General features: G+C 39.8%; 2 protein-coding genes and 1 long non-coding RNA gene across 4 annotated transcripts in view; 2 read left to right on the top strand and 1 right to left on the bottom strand.

Moving 5' to 3' along the window:
• LOC108719524 (gastrula zinc finger protein XlCGF57.1-like) overlaps positions 1 to 17,362 on the top strand; it is a 385,853-nt gene that overhangs the window by 237,986 nt on the left and 130,505 nt on the right. The window lies entirely within an intron of this gene.
• Positions 1 to 17,362, bottom strand: part of LOC108718440 (gastrula zinc finger protein XlCGF57.1-like) — a 111,389-nt gene that overhangs the window by 81,955 nt on the left and 12,072 nt on the right. The window lies entirely within an intron of this gene.
• On the top strand, positions 6,658 to 12,471 carry LOC108705757. The gene is made up of 4 exons (XR_005962025.1): positions 6,658 to 6,952; positions 7,797 to 7,891; positions 8,081 to 8,702; positions 12,312 to 12,471. It is a non-coding gene; the product is annotated as an uncharacterized LOC108705757 (long non-coding RNA).

Here is a 17,362-nt window from a genome sequence, read left to right as displayed (position 1 = left end):
TCTATTGAAGAGCTAACGTTGCTGACATACAGTAGAATGTCTTCCTCATTTACTGGGAAACTCTCCCTTATGTCAGATGTTTGTGGGTGGGATTATTATAAGATAAGGATTTTGTGTTGTCACATGAATAAGTGAATGGCCATAAGGAAGGCTAGGGGACAGAAACAAAGTGCCAGCTAGAGAGCCGAGGTCTAGGAAGCTGACAGAGAGCTGTCCAATAGATGGAGCAAAATGTCTGTGAAGCATATACTCATGTAGAGCTGCAGAGTGAAATATGTCTTTTGTTATCACATTGCCACAGTCATAAAAATGATAAAGGGTAAGAGTTTCACAAAACATGTTTAACAAACAACACACTGCAGCGCAACTCCACAAGACTATACACTTCACTCACTGTTCCCTGGATCTTCATTAAATTGGTCTTTACAATGGGGCTGGTGTGGGTTAAAGGTGGGAAGGGATGTGTTTGCTTGAGAGACACCACAGACTGTACAACTTTGCAATTGATTGCTCTGGTATCTATGGCATTGCCAGGGGAACTCACACTCATACCTGTCTCACTGGCACAAACAGGGGGATAATTACTATCAGTGTTACACACACACTCCCTGTCTACTTACCCCCATCACTAACTGGTACTGCTGAACTTTCAGTGTTCAGTTCTTCCATTCCCTGTAATATTTCTGGTTGTGGCTCCGGGGAAGCTGCCAGTAAGGAAAAGACAGATGTGAGGAAAGCTGGGATATTTTTATCTCCTATAAAAGGGGTTGTTCACCTTTAAATTAACTGTTAGGGGCCGATTCATCAAGGGTCGAATATCGAGGGTTAATTAACCCTCGATATTCGACTAGGAATTTAAATCCTTCGACTTCGGATATCGAAGTCGAAGGATTTAGCGCAAATTCTGCCATCGTACGATCGAAGGATTATTCCTTCGATCGAACGATTCAAAGGATTTAAATCCAACGATCGAAGGAATATCCTTTGATCAAAAAAACTTAGGCAAGCCTATGGGGACCTTCCCCATAGGCTAACATTGACTTCGGTAGCTTTTAGCTGCCGAACTAGGGGGTCGAAGTTTTTTTTAAAGAGACAGTACTTCGAATATCGAATGGTCGAATAGTCGAACGATTTTTACTTCGAATCCTTCGATTCGAAGTCGTAGTCGAAGTCGAAGGTCGAAGTAGCCCATTCGATAGTCGAAGTAGCCCAAAAAATACTTCGAAATTCGAAGTTTTTTTTTACTTCGAATCCTTCACTCGAGCTTGATGAATCGGCCCCTTAGTATGATGTAGAGAGTTATATTCTGAGACAATTTTCATTTGGTTTTCTTTTTTTATTATTTGTGTTTTTTGAGTTATTTAGCTTTTTATTCAGCAGCTCTCCAGTTTGTTGTTTCAGGAGTCTGGTTGCTGGGTTCCAAATTCCCCTAGCAACCATGCATTGATTTGAATAGGAGACTGGAATATGAATAGGAGAGGTCTGAACAGAAAGATGAATAATAAAAAGTAGCAATAACAATACATATGTAGCCTTACAGAGCATTTGTTTTTCAGATGGGGTCAGTGACCCCCATTTGAAAGCTGTAAAGAGTCAGAAGAAGAAGGCAAAAACTATAAAAAAAGAAAAATGAAGGCCAGTTCAAAATGTTCTTATAATTGGCCAGTCTATAACATACTTTGTTAACTGAAAGGTGAATCACCCCTTTAACAAGGAATTCCTTGCACCTCTGTATTCAGCAATAGAGAGTTACAGTCTCACTATATCCCTGGCACATGAGCAGCCACAGTGAGCCAACAGCCTCCCTTTATTTCATTCCATCTGAAATGCCGTGTACAGGAACCCGCTGCAGATTTATCAGGAATATGAATAGGAGAGGCCTGAATAGAAAGAGGAGGAATAAAAAGCAGCAATAACATTTTGTAGCCTTAGGCTATGGGCTCACAGGCTGAAGGCTCCGGCCTGCAAACACACACAGGCTGAGAGAAGCAGATCTGCTCAGTGTCCTGCTCCATTCACTTGAATCAGCCTGTGTCACATACAGTGGAACTGAGATCAGCCCTGAGATGTCTCCTTTCATGTATTTGGGCTGATCTCAGTTCCACTGTATGTGACACAGGCTGATTCAAGTGAATGGAGCAGGACACTGAGCAGATCTGCTTCTCTCAGCCTGTGTGTGTTTGCAGGCCGGAGCCTTCAGCCTGTGAGCCCATAGCCTTACAGAGCGTTTCTTTTTAGATGGTCAGTGACCCACAGTTTGAAAACGAGGGGCGAGTTGCTTAGAATTACCCTCTATAACATCTGTCCCTTGTTCTGCTGACAGGCCCCACACACGCCTCTCCTGGGAATGGGATCACTCAAACTTGCAGCAAAGCCATAAAGAGAGGCTGCAGCCATTAACTAGGATGAGGGATCTGTGGGAAAGCAAAACAATGTCTCCCTGTTGTTTCATAGAACTATTCTATTAGTGCATTTAAACAAACAAATATCACCACAGGATTGTGCCTCAGAAGCCCTATGAACTGTGTATTTAGCAAACTCTCTAGTGTCTGACAATCACTGTTACTGAGGAGAGAACTTCTCTCTCACAGACATTACAGCAGCAGCAGGAGGAGGGAAAATCAATTTCCCAGCAGCCCAGGGACACAGGAAACAGGAAGAAGTTACAGGAAGTAGTTACAGGAAGGTTCAGCCTTTCCCTCTATCAGGTCTGGGTACAGAGAGAAGCACAAAGATCTCACTCCTCCCCCTGGGAAGGCAGCTCCGCCCTTCAGCCAATGAGCTTGTTTGGTTTGAGACCAATGAAATGATTGTGTGTCAGAGTTGTCCCTACTGCACAGACACGGCCATGTTGCTGGTGGGCAGATGCTAATCAGGAGAGCTGGCAGTGCAGGGTCAGTCACACGTGGCACCAGATTAGAGACAAATGGATTTGAGTGCAGTTAAAGGATGTGTCTGATGAGTTTGACTGTTTTCTGCTTGTTACTGAGTAGAATTGAGAGTGGATGAGAGCAGTGCATGCTGGTTAGTTCCATCTCTTTCCTGTCACACAGCTGATGTCAAGCTCAGGGACACAAGGGCCCCTCCCCAGGCAAGTCACAAAGGATTGGGTTCCCATGTTGAGAAATGACACAGACTTGTGATTCCTTTGTGTGAGGAGAGTTCACTATTGCCAGTATTTATGTAGTAATGAGGTTATTGCTCACTGCTCCCTCAGCTCTAGTACAACTCCCAGTATCCAGCAGCAGTGGAGTAGGATGCCGGGAGTTGTAGTTCAGATTATACAGGGGGTCCCAGTTCAGAGGGCTGATATGAATGCTAGAAATAGTATATAGTTGTTACACAATGGAATCCTCGGTCATTTCTACTTTTATCTCTTTGCCACGAGGGGCCCAAGTGTTTTACTTCTGGTCTCACTCACTGACCCAAGTCCCATCCCCCCATTTCTATTCACATAAGTGGCCTCTGTCCTGGGATAATATCATGGTCTTGTCATTAATATCTCACTCACACCTACAGGGGTAACACAGACTTGGGGGTAACACAGACTTGGGGGTAACACAGACTTATCTGTAATTGCACAGAATGACTCCTTCCTCTCAGCTCCTCCTCCTCCTCATGGTTTCACTACAAAATGTTAATCTTTTATAGACAATAAATCCAAGTGGGGTCCCTGGTCGCAGTTTCAGTGCATCTGCTTCACCCCTTTATAAAGTCATTTTTAAAAGCAATTAAAATGAGTCACACAATTAATTCCCAAACACTAAAACTGATTCCAGAACAATCAGGGCCCCCAATAAAAAAAGACCAAGGAACACTGGGGTAGAGTTGTTATGTTATATCCTCCAACCTCCAACCCATAAGCTACGGGGCCCATGGAATCCCTGTTAGAGCGTTAGCTCCAGGAGCCAGACATAGGCCACTGATTGGCGTTTGCTAAATCCCATGATAATGTGAGAACTGCGAGAGGCACATCACTAAAAGAATCACACTATGAAAACCAGAATTTCTCTATTTTCCGCTGAAGAGAAGAAACACTGAATGCAGTTTAATGAAGGAATAAAGTGCTTGAGGCAAAGAAATGTTCATTAGACAGAGCTGCTCCCGGCCAAAGTGAGAATAATGAAGGGCAAAAATGTTCTCCTGGGCTACAGATTGGTTGCTCCCCGCCTTTAATCGTCAGCTCAACTGCTAAACACAAGTAACGATCCCCCTTATTATTTCTACCATGTTTCTCTGTATTCCAGCAATATGTAGCACAGTAACACCAGGCGCTGGATTCATTACGTTTCATCTTCTCTCTTTCTTTCATGATTGATTTGTATAATACAAAATATCAAAAAGTGTCTTTTTCTACTGATTTATAGAATAAAGTCACCCAAATGTTCCCATTGGCTCCATTCACTGGCTCTGTGTGTGTGTGTGTGTGTGGGGGGGGGGGGTTCCAACAAATCAGTAATTAGTCAAACCTGGAAGAGAACTGCAGAAGAGATCTAGAAAGCAGATTTCTATGGTACCTATGGCATTGCCAGGGGAATTCTCACTGATACCTGTCTCACTCATACCTGTCTCACTCATACCTGTCTCACTCATACCTGTCTCACTCATACCCGTCTCACTCATACCCGTCTCACTCATACCCGTCTCACTCATACCTGTCTCACTCATACCTGTCTCACTCATACCTGTCTCACTCATACCTGTCTCACTCATACCTGTCTCACTCATACCCGTCTCACTCATACCTGTCTCACTGATACCTGTCTCACTGATACCTGTCTCACTCATACCTGTCTCACTCATACCAGTCTCACTCATACCTGTCTCACTCATACCTGTCTCACTCATACCTGTCTCACTGATACCTGTCTCACTCATACCTGTCTCACTGATACCTGTCTCACTCATACCTGTCTCACTCATACCTGTCTCACTCATACCCGTCTCACTCATACCTGTCTCACTCATACCTGTCTCACTGATACCTGTCTCACTCATACCTGTCTCACTCATACCTGTCTCACTCATACCTGTCTCACTCATACCTGTCTCACTCATACCTGTCTCACTCATACCTGTCTCCCTCATTCCTGTCTCACTGATACCTGTCTCACTCATACCTGTCTCACTCATACCTGTCTCACTCATACCTGTCTCACTCATACCTGTCTCACTCATAACTGTCTCACTCATACCTGTCTCACTCATACCTGTCTCACTCATACCTGTCTCACTCATAGCTGTCTCACTCATACCCGTCTCACTCATACCCGTCTCACTCATACCAGTCTCACTCATACCCGTCTCACACATAACCGTCTCACTCATACCTGTCTCACTCATACCTGTCTCACTCATACCTGTCTCACTCATACCTGTCTCACTCATAACTGTCTCACTGATACCTGTCTCACTCATACCTGTCTCACTCATACCTGTCTCACTCATACCTGTCTCACTCATAACTGTCTCACTCATACCTGTCTCACTCATACCCGTCTCACTGAGAACCTGAGTGCCCTCACTATGCTGCTACTGATGCTGAGATTGGGTAGAGGCCACACAATGAAAACCAATGAGATGGAGCTGTCACTGAGACAGAGGTTGTGTCGGCCATTTCATTGGTGGGCAAATATTACTGTATTAGAGATTCCTGCTGACAGTTGCTAGCGTCCCTTTATCTGTGAGTTACACCCAGGGGTCCATTCCCTCCCTACCCATACAGAACTATTCTATAAAACGTCAGATTCACTTGTATGTCACTGCTCAGAGACCAGGGAATTCACACAGTGCATTAAATATATACAGTTTATATAGAGAGAGAGAGAGAGAGAGACCCAGATACTGCAGGGGAAACAGCATCACTCCCCCTATTTTATCTGGAGTTGCCCTCTCAGGACCCAGTGGGTATTGGGGTACAGTGAGTTGGACACTGGCTGATAAACTGTTTTAAAATCTATTTATAAAGAAAATTGTTATTCCTTAGTGTGACCCCAAATAATGTTGCTGTGGGGCCCTGTGAGATCCATTTATTACATGACACAATTATATGGCCCCCACCCTATATTTTATTTGGGGTTCTCTTCCTGGGCCCCAGCCATAGGCTAATCCTTGAAGTTCATGCAGGGAGTTGCAGGCAGGGAGTTGCAGCAAGTCTGGTGCAGTGACATTCAGTATTTACCTAAAATTATTTCCTGGGAAATGTGAGTGCTGGGTCTTTAAAAATTGCACTGCACATGAGCACAGATGTCCGACACCCAACATATATCATACGTGTGGTGGGAGTTCCCTCAGAATTAGAGGTGTTGTTCACCTTTAAATTAACTCTTTATATGGTGCAGATAGTGATATTCTGTAACTATTTGCAATTGGTTTTCATTTTTTATTATTTGTGGTTTTTTTTAGTTATTTCGCTTTTTATTCAGCAGTTCTACAGTTTGTAATTTTGGCAATTTGGTTTCTAGGGTCCAAATTCCCCTAGCAACCATGCATTGATTTGATTAAGAGACAGGAATATGAATAGGAGAGGCCTGAATAGAAAGAGGAGTAATAAAAAGTAGAAATAAAAATAAATGTGTAGCCTTACAGAGCATTTGTTTTTTTAGATGGGGTCAGTGAAAGTGAAAGCTGGAAAGAGTCAGAAGAAGAAGAAGGCAAATAATTCAAAAACTATAAAACAGAAAGCAAAAAGGTCAGTTGAAAAGTTGCTTAGATTTCGCCATGGGATTTTTTCAGCTGCAGACTGAAGTCGGGGGGCTATGGTAAGATATTGGATTCTAGACGGTCCAATTAAACTGCAAGCTCCGCCCATGTCTAATCTACCAATCACATTGCAGGTTGAGCTCCATTTACACCACTGGTATTTACATAGTCAGGTGAGTTTCCCACGAGAGCTGCACTGCTGCCTCCCCCTGTGCACCTGCAGGTCCTGCTACTTGTGGGGCTCCCAGAGGTAACTTGGGCTATTGATGGAAAAGGGGGTTTGTGGGCTTGAGGGTAAGAGCTTTGCTTACTTGTGTTACCTGCATCGATTAGTATTGCTCTACACAAACCTATCCCTCTCAATTGCTAATTAATTAGGGTCTCACTGCCCCCCACACAAGTCAGTGTCGAACGAAGTCAGATAAGACAAAAGAGATGGTGACAAAAAAGTTTTTGTCACCAAGTATACAACTGCTAGTCGATACATTACTCATATAGTGAAGAAACATTGGCACCATATTCAAACTGATGCCATTATTGGCCATTTATGTCCAGGACCTCCTATGTTATCTTATAAAAGAGGAAGGAATCTTAGGGACCTGCTAGTTAAGGCGAATAACAAAGCACATTATTCTACTCCTCATTTTTTACACAATCCCCAACCTGGCAATTATAAGTGTTACAATTGTTCCATTTGCAATAGCATGATTCAGGGCACTTCGTTTGCCCACCCGAGAACTTTACAAAGATTTCAAATTAAACATAGGATTACCTGCCAATCAACATATGTGGTATATATATTGGTCTCTCCATGCGGCTTGTATTATGTAGGCAAGACGGTACAAAAGCTAAAAGACAGATTTATTAAACATAAAAGTGTGATCAGATTAGAGAGAGAATCTACACCTTTAGTTCAACATTGTAAGGAACATAATCACAATGTATCTTCGTTACGTGTTATGGGCATTGATCAGATCCCTCATTCAACCGGAGGGTTGGATAAAAACAACAGGGAAGCAGAGTGGATTTTTCGGTTAAATACTGTGACTCCCTCTGGTTTGAATGATTTATTGAATTTATCCTGTTTCTTACAGAGTAGATAATTATTATATCTGGCTCCATGCTCGGCTTCTACATATACGGAATTGCCTCTTCATATTTTGGGTCTTCAAATTTTGGGACTCCTTGGGTAGGTATGTCTGTTCTTTCGATCAGTACACAGATTTCTGGATCGTGTCTTCAAGACACATATGATGCATAACTGTGGGGTTAGATTTAGATTGTGGTTAGTTTGTCTGATATATAGAAATATATGAGTCTTTGATTTATTTTTGGTTTTACTTTTATATTTTTATTTATTTTGTCTTTTTCCTTTCAGAATAACATGTTGGACATACAAGATCATACACACAAGTTTTTTGTTTAATCAGTGGCTCACTAATATGTGATTACCTCCCATGTCCTTGCTTTATAGATTACTATAGGTTACTATAGATCCCTGTGTATATGCCATGGGTTCATTAGACATTAGAGAAGTGCCCAGTGGGACACATTAAGTAACTGACATAGGGAGTCCCACTTCCGCACTTTTTCGGCATAGATTAGGCTTTAATCTCTTTATATGATCATTTGTGATGTTGTAGGACGAAGGGCAGGCATTGCGCATGCGCCGAATCTGGATAAAACGCTAGTGCGTTCCACTGGCTAATAGAAACAATGGTTCATGCTTTGCGCATGCTCCAAATGTGAATGGAACGCAAGTGCGTTCCACTGAGGAATATAGACGCATACTTCCTGTCATCAGCCTACGCTAAGCGGAAATGACGTCACATGCCGAAAAACATGTGGTTTTGGGACAGCTATGAGTTTCAAAAAGGTATTTAAACTGTCAACTGCTTACAATCGTTCTGCTTTTTAATACTTTTTAGTAATTGTATAATATTTGGCCCCTGATGAAAACCACTCATGTGGTCGAAACGCGTAGGGCGACCTGCTATTATGTAAGTGTCTAATAAAATTATTTTTGTATCTTTGACTGTGTGCAATCCTTTTGAAGGATATTAGAAGTCACTGAGGGGTTGTTCTGTGACCATATAAAGAAACACGGCTGCAGGCTGAGTTATACAGGGAACTCTGAGTATCACTCATGTATTATAAGGGATAATGTACCCCCTACTGTAAATGATAAGGATATTAGAAGTCTGAGGGGTTGTTCTGTGACCATATAAAGGCACAAGGCTGCAGGCTGAGTTAACAGGGAACTCTGAGTATCACTCATGTATATAAGGATAATGTAACCCCCTACTGTAAATGATAAGGATATTAGAAGTCACTGAGGGGTTGTTCTGTGACCATATAAAGGCACAAGGCTGCAGGCTGAGTTATACTCATGTATTATAAGGGATAATGTACCCCCTACTGTAAATGATAAGGATATTAGAAGTCTGAGGGGTTGTTCTGTGACCATATAAAGGCACAAGGCTGCAGGCTGAGTTATACAGGGAACTCTAAGTATCACTCATGTATTATAAGGGATTATGTACCCCCTACTGTAAATCATAAGGATATTAGAAGTCACTGAGGGGTTGTTCTGTGACCATATAAAGACACAAGGCTACAGGCTGAGTTATACAGGGAACTCTGAGTATCACTCATGTATTATAAGGGATAATGTACCCCTACTGTAAATGATAAGGATATTAGAAGTCACTGGGGGGTTGTTCTGTGACCATATAAAGACACAAGGCTACAGGCTGAGTTATACAGGGAACTCTGAGTATCACTCATGTATTATAAGGGATAATGTACCCCCTACTGTAAATGATAAGGATATTGGAAGTCACTGAGGGGTTCTCTGACCACATAAAGGTATGAGCCTGTGGGTTATGGAATTCCTTGACATCTGTCCTACATTTAAATTTAAATGAATTTATTTTTTTAGAATACATACTTTAAGAATTAAAGGCACAACTGATATTACAAAGACGTGATTAGAGCTGATGGCAAAATTCTATATGTAATGTATGTATTTATATAATACAAGATATTGTGCATAAAGATTCACTCAAAGCTGCCAGGGCCATATGGAATACACCCTCAAGTACTAAGAAATTAGTTCAGTTTTAGACCGGCCTCTATTCTCTCTGGCTTTTATCAGGTATGGTACCTATGGATTGGAAGAAAGATGATGTCATTCCTGTATTGAAAAAAGGATTACAATCTCAGCCTGGCAATTATAGGCCAGTAAGTCTGACATCAGTGGTGGCAAATTATTTGAAAGCTTGTTAAAGGGGTTGTTGATCTTTGAGTTAACTGTTTGTTTGTATGATGTAGTTAGGGATATTCTGAGACAATTTGCATTTTGTTTTTATTTATTATTTGTGGTTTTTGACTTATTTAGCATTTTATTCAGCAGCTCTGCAGTTTGAAATTTCAGCAAACTAGTTGCTCGGGCCCAAATTTCCCTAGCAACCATGCATTGATTTGAATAAGAGACTGGAATATGAATAGGAGAGCCCTGAATAGAAACATGAGTAACAATACATTTGTAGAGCATTTGTTTTTAGATGAGGTCAGTGACCCCCATTTGAAAGCTGGAAAGAGTCTGAAGAAAGACGGCAAATACTTTAGAAACTATAAAGAATAGATAATGAAGACGAATTGAATAGTTGCTTAGAATTGAACATTCTCTAGCATACTAAAAGTAAACTTAAAGGAAAACTATACCCCCAAAATGAATACTTAAGCAACAGATAGTTTATATCAAATTGAATGACATTAAAGAATCTTACCAAACTGGAATATATATTTACATAAATATTGCCCTTTTACATCTCTTGCCTTGAACCACCATTTTGTGACTCTATCTGTGCTGCCTCAGAGATCACCTGACCAGAAATACTACAACACTAACTGTAACAGGAAGAAGTGAGGAAGCAAAAGGCAGAACTCTGTCTGTTAATTGGCTCATGTGACCTTACATGTGGTTTGTATGTGTGCACAGTGAATCTTACGATCTCTGGGGGCGGCCCTTATTTTTTAAAATGGCAATTTTCTATTTATGATTACCCAATGGCACATGCTACTAAAAAAGTATATTATTATGATAATGGTTCATTTACATGAAGCAGGGTTTTACACATGAGCTGTTTTACTCAGTATCTTTTAATAGAGACCTACATTGTTTGGGGGTATAGTTTTCCTTTAAAGGTGAACCACCCCTTTAAGGGCTCACATTCAAAATTATTTTCATTACTTGATCCCAACTAAGATATAATTAATCCTTATTGGAGGCAAAACCAGCCTATTGGGTTTATTTAATGTGTATATGATTTTTTAGTACATGTAAGGTATGAAGATCCAAATTACGGAATGATCCATTATCCGGAAAACCCCAGGCCCTGAGCATTCTGGATAACCGGTCCCATACCTGTATTTTGCAACAGAGGGTTCTTTATTTATTATAATAAACAAGTTTCAGTGAGTCATGTGACAGAAATGACATCACTAAGCTCCAATTATAACTGATGACATCGCTAAGCAATATTTATAAGGATATAATTTACAGGATATTCATTGTGTATTATATAGTGAATAAAGTAGTGAATACTTTATTTATTATAATACACAAGTTTCAGTGAGTCGTACCAAAAATAACATCGCTACTCACCGTTAACTGATGACATCAGAACTCACCACTTATAACTGATGACATCAGAACTCACCGTTTATAAGGATATAATTTATAAGATATTCATGGCTTTTGTGTATTATAAGGATATAATACACAAAAGCCATGAATATCCTGTAAATTATATCCTTATAAACGGTGAGTAGTGATGTCATCAGTTATAAACGGTGAGTAGTGATGTCATTTCTGTCACATGACTCACTAAAATTTGTGTATTATAATAAATAAAGTACCCCAGTTGTAAAATATGAGGATATTAGAAGTTACCTCGGAGTTCCATGACCTGTATAAAAAACACTCGGCCTTCGGCCTCGTGTTTTTATATGGTCATGAAACTCCTCGGTAACTAATAATATCCTTATATTTTACAAGAGGGGGTACTTTATTCACTATATAATCTACAGTCTGGTCATTTCCCTATGGGACCAGACTGTAAATTATATCCTTATAAACGGCGCGTTCTGGCATCAGAACACGGCATTTAAAACAGGGACGCCCAGGCAGCCAAATTTTGGCGCGTCAGAATTTGACGCCGCACGGCCGAAACGGACGCTGGCGTGCCCAAAACGGACGCTGGCGACCAAAATTTCGACTCCGACCCCCCCCACAAAATGTAGATTATAATGCATAATGTACCCCCTACTAGAAATTTATGATGATATCAGAAGTCACCGAGGCCTGTGGCCTCGTCCTTTTATATGGTCACATAACTCCTCGGTGACTTGTAATATCTTTATAAATTACAGTAGGGGGTACATTATACACTGTATAATTTACAGGATATTCATTGTGTATCAAGGATATATTTTCTTGGCTATTCATAGCTGTGTATTTTAATGATGACCTGATGTTACAGATTCTATGGTTACTGTAAGTGACTCTTGAGTATATAACCCTTCCATTTACTCTTGATTCTCAGCCATTTAAGGAAGAAGGCGCTTCCCCCAGGAGAGAAGGGAGCAGTTTTCAATGGCCGCCCCCCTCCCATGAGCAGAACTGATCCCCCATCCCCCGCTGCTCCCCCCCCATCAACTTCATTGTCTCTTCAGACTCCGCCTCCAGTAGGAAACGCAGTCGCTTGGAGGGAGTTGAGGAACACTTGTGGGAATGTTGCGTTGCCTTGTGGACGTTCTCACAAAACAAAATGCAGAGAGTAAAGTAGAAGATTGTCCGGATCACGTTTTCCTTAAATCCATGCTGCCGGGTATGAAGTTGGTCCCACCAGAGAGACGCGCTGCACGTAAAGCTGAGATCTTCCAACTCATTGTCAGCTATATCCCACACCAACCTCTTGTACCCCCAGTACCATCCCCCCTCCTAATCACTCCTACCCTCCATTCCCTATGCCGACACCCCCCCACTCTATTTGGCTGGTTAAACTCCCTCCCCCATTACCAAGGAACCCTCCTCCTACAGGCTCGGCACCAATCCACTACCCAGGCTTGTAACCCTTTTCCTTAAAGGATAAGTAAACCTTAAAAATAAGTGAATGTATAGTTGATGAGGGAGCTATTCTAAGCACTTGTGTAATGTACATTCATTATTTGTTTTATGTTCCAAGATATTGAATGATACATGTACTGTTAATATGAATACATTTTGTTACAACAGCGCCACCTGCTGGTCAGTTTCCCACCAGTCTGACATTCCCAATGCTGCAGATCTGACAAGAGGTGGGGCTTAATGTTACTGGGTGGAGTTATAAAAGCATCATGGGATGGGTGCAACTACACGTATCCCCCGTTGACCTGGAGGCTTGTTCAGTGTCTGTATACATGAGAAATATTATTTCCACCAGTGCTGCTATAACTTGTGTTTCAGCCAATATGTTAATATTTTTGTACCTTAAAGTATTGGATTTTAATCTTGCATATTGGGACTTTACATACTTTACATACTGTTACGTTAAGGATTCATCTTTTTTTATATATCATATAATTTGGGTTTCTGATTTAGTACTTGGGTATACTCTCTCCAGAAAGGAGTATTTCCAGCATCATTAGGGTTAATAGTGGGGTACCCTTGGCACAGTAGAACAGATTGGAGATTTATTCAGGGGCAGCTATGTGGACTGGGGTTCAGTGTACATGGCCCTACAAGGAACAGTAGCCAAGAAATTTCGGTTAACCGCACACCTACAAGGAACAGTTCAGTGTAAAAATAAAAACTGGGTAAATAGAACATGCAAAATAAATAAAAAATTCCGATATAGTAAGTTGGCCAAAATGTAATTTATAAAGGCTGGAGTGATTGGATGTTTAACATATTTTGCACAGTCTTATCTATTTTTACACTAAACTGTTCCCTTAAAGGAGAAGGAAAGCTACGGAGGCATTTTATTGCAAATAGATTAGCTGCAATAGTGCAAGTTAGAATGCTATATTTATTCTGTAGAATGTTTTACCATACATGAAGCTCTCTGTTTGTTTAGAATAGCAGCTGCCATATTAGCTTGGTGTGACATCAGCAGAGAAGGGAAAGGGGGGAGAGGAACAAACTGAGCATGCTCAAGCCCTAGCCCTGGAGGATTAAGCTGAAAACAGGAAGTCTGATACAGAAGCCCATGAGCACACAATAGAAGGAAAGAAATGTGCTGTTTCTTTTGACAGAGGACTCAGAGCAGCATTACTTTGAGGGTTTACTGGTATATTTAGGTGGATCATTCTGATCAGGCTTACTTAGTTTTAACCTTTCCCTCTATAAGTGTAGGGCCCCTGTACACTGAATCCCCAGGCACATACCAAGCCCCTGAATAAATCTGTTTTGTTTTTTTTTAGTTGAATACTGACCTGTTCCTTTAAAACAGGCAGGTTGTAGGTTTAGTTCCCCTTCAACTTCTCCTGTACTGTCCAAGAAAAACCCATTTTTAAAATAAAGGCTTTTTCAACGTCACTGCCTGGTGCTGTCTATTTGAGAATTGTGTCTTAGTTCCCCTTCAAGACAACTTGGATCTGGACCTTCTTCATTTTTGTTAAAAGGCATTTCTTGTGTGATTCCCGTTCCTGTAGGACAGTGAGTGGATCTGCCATGTTGCACAGCTCCTCAATGTGACGGATCTTCCTGGACAGCTCGTCCTTCTTTATTTCCAGCTCCTGGATCAGATCAGTGAGTGTGAGTGAGAGCTTCTCTTTCTGGCTGGAGATGTCACTCAGGAGTCGCTTCTCTAGGGCTTCCAGCTGTTCCCTGATGTCTCTAAACAGGGCAGTGACTCTCTCTGTCTCACCGGCTGCTTTTTCTGCCACTTCTCTCCTGCGCTCCTGCAGTCTCTGGGCTCCTCTCTCAGTCTCCTCTCTCTCTGGCCTCAGTTGTCAGGGTACAATGGGGCAACTAGAACATACTGGTCCTCACATCAAAGTAAATGTAGGGCTCTATCATCCGGCAAATGATCAGTTTCCCACAGAATTATTATAATTGCACATTAGGTGGAACTTTTGCTTCCAGTGAAATCACAGGCTCTACTGTATCTATTGTTACATTAAGGGGAAAATAATACGATTTATAATTTTTTGAATTGCTTTCTATTTTTTGAATGTGATTTCATGGTGGCCAAAACTACAACCGTGTATCTGTGCACATAATTTCAAGTGAACTAAATAAGAACTCTTTCTAATGGTAAAGTTGGGGCCACACATTCAGATTTGATCAGGGGCTTTTTTGGTCAGTCACATAATGGGGTCTCTATGGCAGGAGCTATGGATAGAGCTGTACTGGGTATATGAAACTGGCACTGCTCTGTCATCTGTTCTGGTGCATTATACATATAATTAGGGAAATCGTGAAGTATTTATTAACCTCCCCAAATAAAAAAAATCATCTCCCCCCCCACAGATCTTGCAATGGTCACCCAAAAGCCTAATTCATATATGGCAGCAAGTACAGCACCAATATTGGGAATTTACCAACAACATGTTTGTTTGGGGAAATCACATGGGCAGCTCGTTCCTTTTTTGTAGAATGATGTTCCCTTATTTTGTATAACGAGATACTTATCAGAAAGGTTTCTAATTGTGTCATATTAAAAATGCAAAAAAATCTATTAATATTATAAACAAGATAAGAAATACAAACATATAATGTATATATATTTATTTAATATAAAAATAGATTACAATAATAAAAAATATAATCTTTTTATCCATCCATAACTGCTCCCTCCCTGTGAGAAGGGCAAAGAACCAGGGCAAAAAGAGCCAAAAACAAACGGGACACCTCTTATGTTTTGCACAATCCATCATCATCATCATCCATTTGTATTGTGACATATTCAGGAATGGAAGTTCTGAAATTAAAGAAATATAAATATATTAAAACATATTTCTGTTGTTAAAACGCCCTGACACAAATCATAAGTTTAATGAAGCTAAAAAAAACTATACAGAATACAGCAGCTTTGATCCTCTTGAGTAAAGTGATATATTTCTGTTATATTTGATCTTCTAGCTATAATCATGTAAATATTATTTAACCACCCACTGGCCATTCAAATATATTAAATGTTTAATAAGTGAGTTCCTATCGTAAAATATTAATGTTAATAAATCTAATTCTTTGCAAGTATATGAAAAAGAATCATTTATTATAACAGTTTAGTAAACTCACCTCTTATATTGTCCACTCTTATCATCATCATCATCTTCTATTTGTATTGTGACATATTCAGGATAAAAGTATCATCATCTTCTATTTGTATTGTGACATATTCAGGATAAGAAGTATCATCATCTTCTATTTGTATTGTGACATATTCAGGATAAGAAGTATCATCATCTTCATTTGTATTGTGACATATTCAGGAATGGAAGTATTCATCATCTTCTATTTTGTATTGTGACATATTCAGGATGAGAAGTATTTCATCATCTTCTATTTTGTATTGTCACATATTCAGGATGAGAAGTCATCATCATCTTCCATTTGTATTGTGACATATTCAGGATGAGAAGTATCATCATCTTCTATTTTGTATTGTCACATATTCAGGATAAAGAAGTATCATCATTTCTATTTGTATTGTCACATATTCAGGATGGAAGAATATATTTCATCTTCTATTTGTATTGTCACATATTCAGGATAAGAAATATCATAATCTTTCTATTTGTTATTGTGACATTATTCAGGATAAGAAGTATCATCATCTTCTATTTGTATTGTGACATATTCAGGATGAGAAGTATCATCATCTTCTATTTGTATTGTCACATATTCAGGATAAGAAGTATCATCATCTTCATTTGTTATTGTCACATATTCAGGATGAGAAGTATCATCATCTTCTATTATGTATTGTCACATATTTCAGGATAAGAAATATCATAATCTTCTATTTTGTATTGTGACATATTCAGGATAAAGAAGTATTCTCATCTTCTATTTGTATTGTCACATATTCAGGATGAGAAGTATCATCATCTTCTATTTGTATTGTGACATATTCAGGATGAGAAGTATCATCATCTTCTATTTGTATTGTCACATATTCAGGATGAGAAGTATCATCGATCTTCCATTGTATTGTGACATATTCAGGATAAGAAGTATCATCATCTTCTATTTGTATTGTGACATATTCAGGATGAGAAGTATCATCATCTTCCATTTGTATTGTGACATATTCAGGATGAGAAGTATCATCATCTTCTATTTGTATTGTCACATATTCAGGATAAGAAGTAATCATCATCCTTATTTGTATGTGACATAACTCAGGATAATAAGGCCTAAAATAAAAGAAATACAAGAATATTAAAAACACATTTTTGGTGTTTAAAACCCCTGACACAATAGTGCAATATTCCTTTATTTATTGTTCATTTATGAACAGTTCAGCAAACTCACCCCTTATGGTTTTCACTGTTATCATCATCAACCAGTTTTTCTAACTCTACTGGTTTGTTAACCATTCTTCTTTTTCTATCATCATCATCTTTTTCTTCTTCATCATCTATTCAATCATGATAAAACTACTGT

The sequence above is a fragment of the Xenopus laevis genome, chromosome 6L (assembly GCF_017654675.1).
Source record: "Xenopus laevis strain J_2021 chromosome 6L, Xenopus_laevis_v10.1, whole genome shotgun sequence".
Lineage (NCBI taxonomy): Eukaryota > Metazoa > Chordata > Amphibia > Anura > Pipidae > Xenopus > Xenopus laevis.
This window is presented reverse-complemented; position numbering and strand designations above follow the sequence as displayed.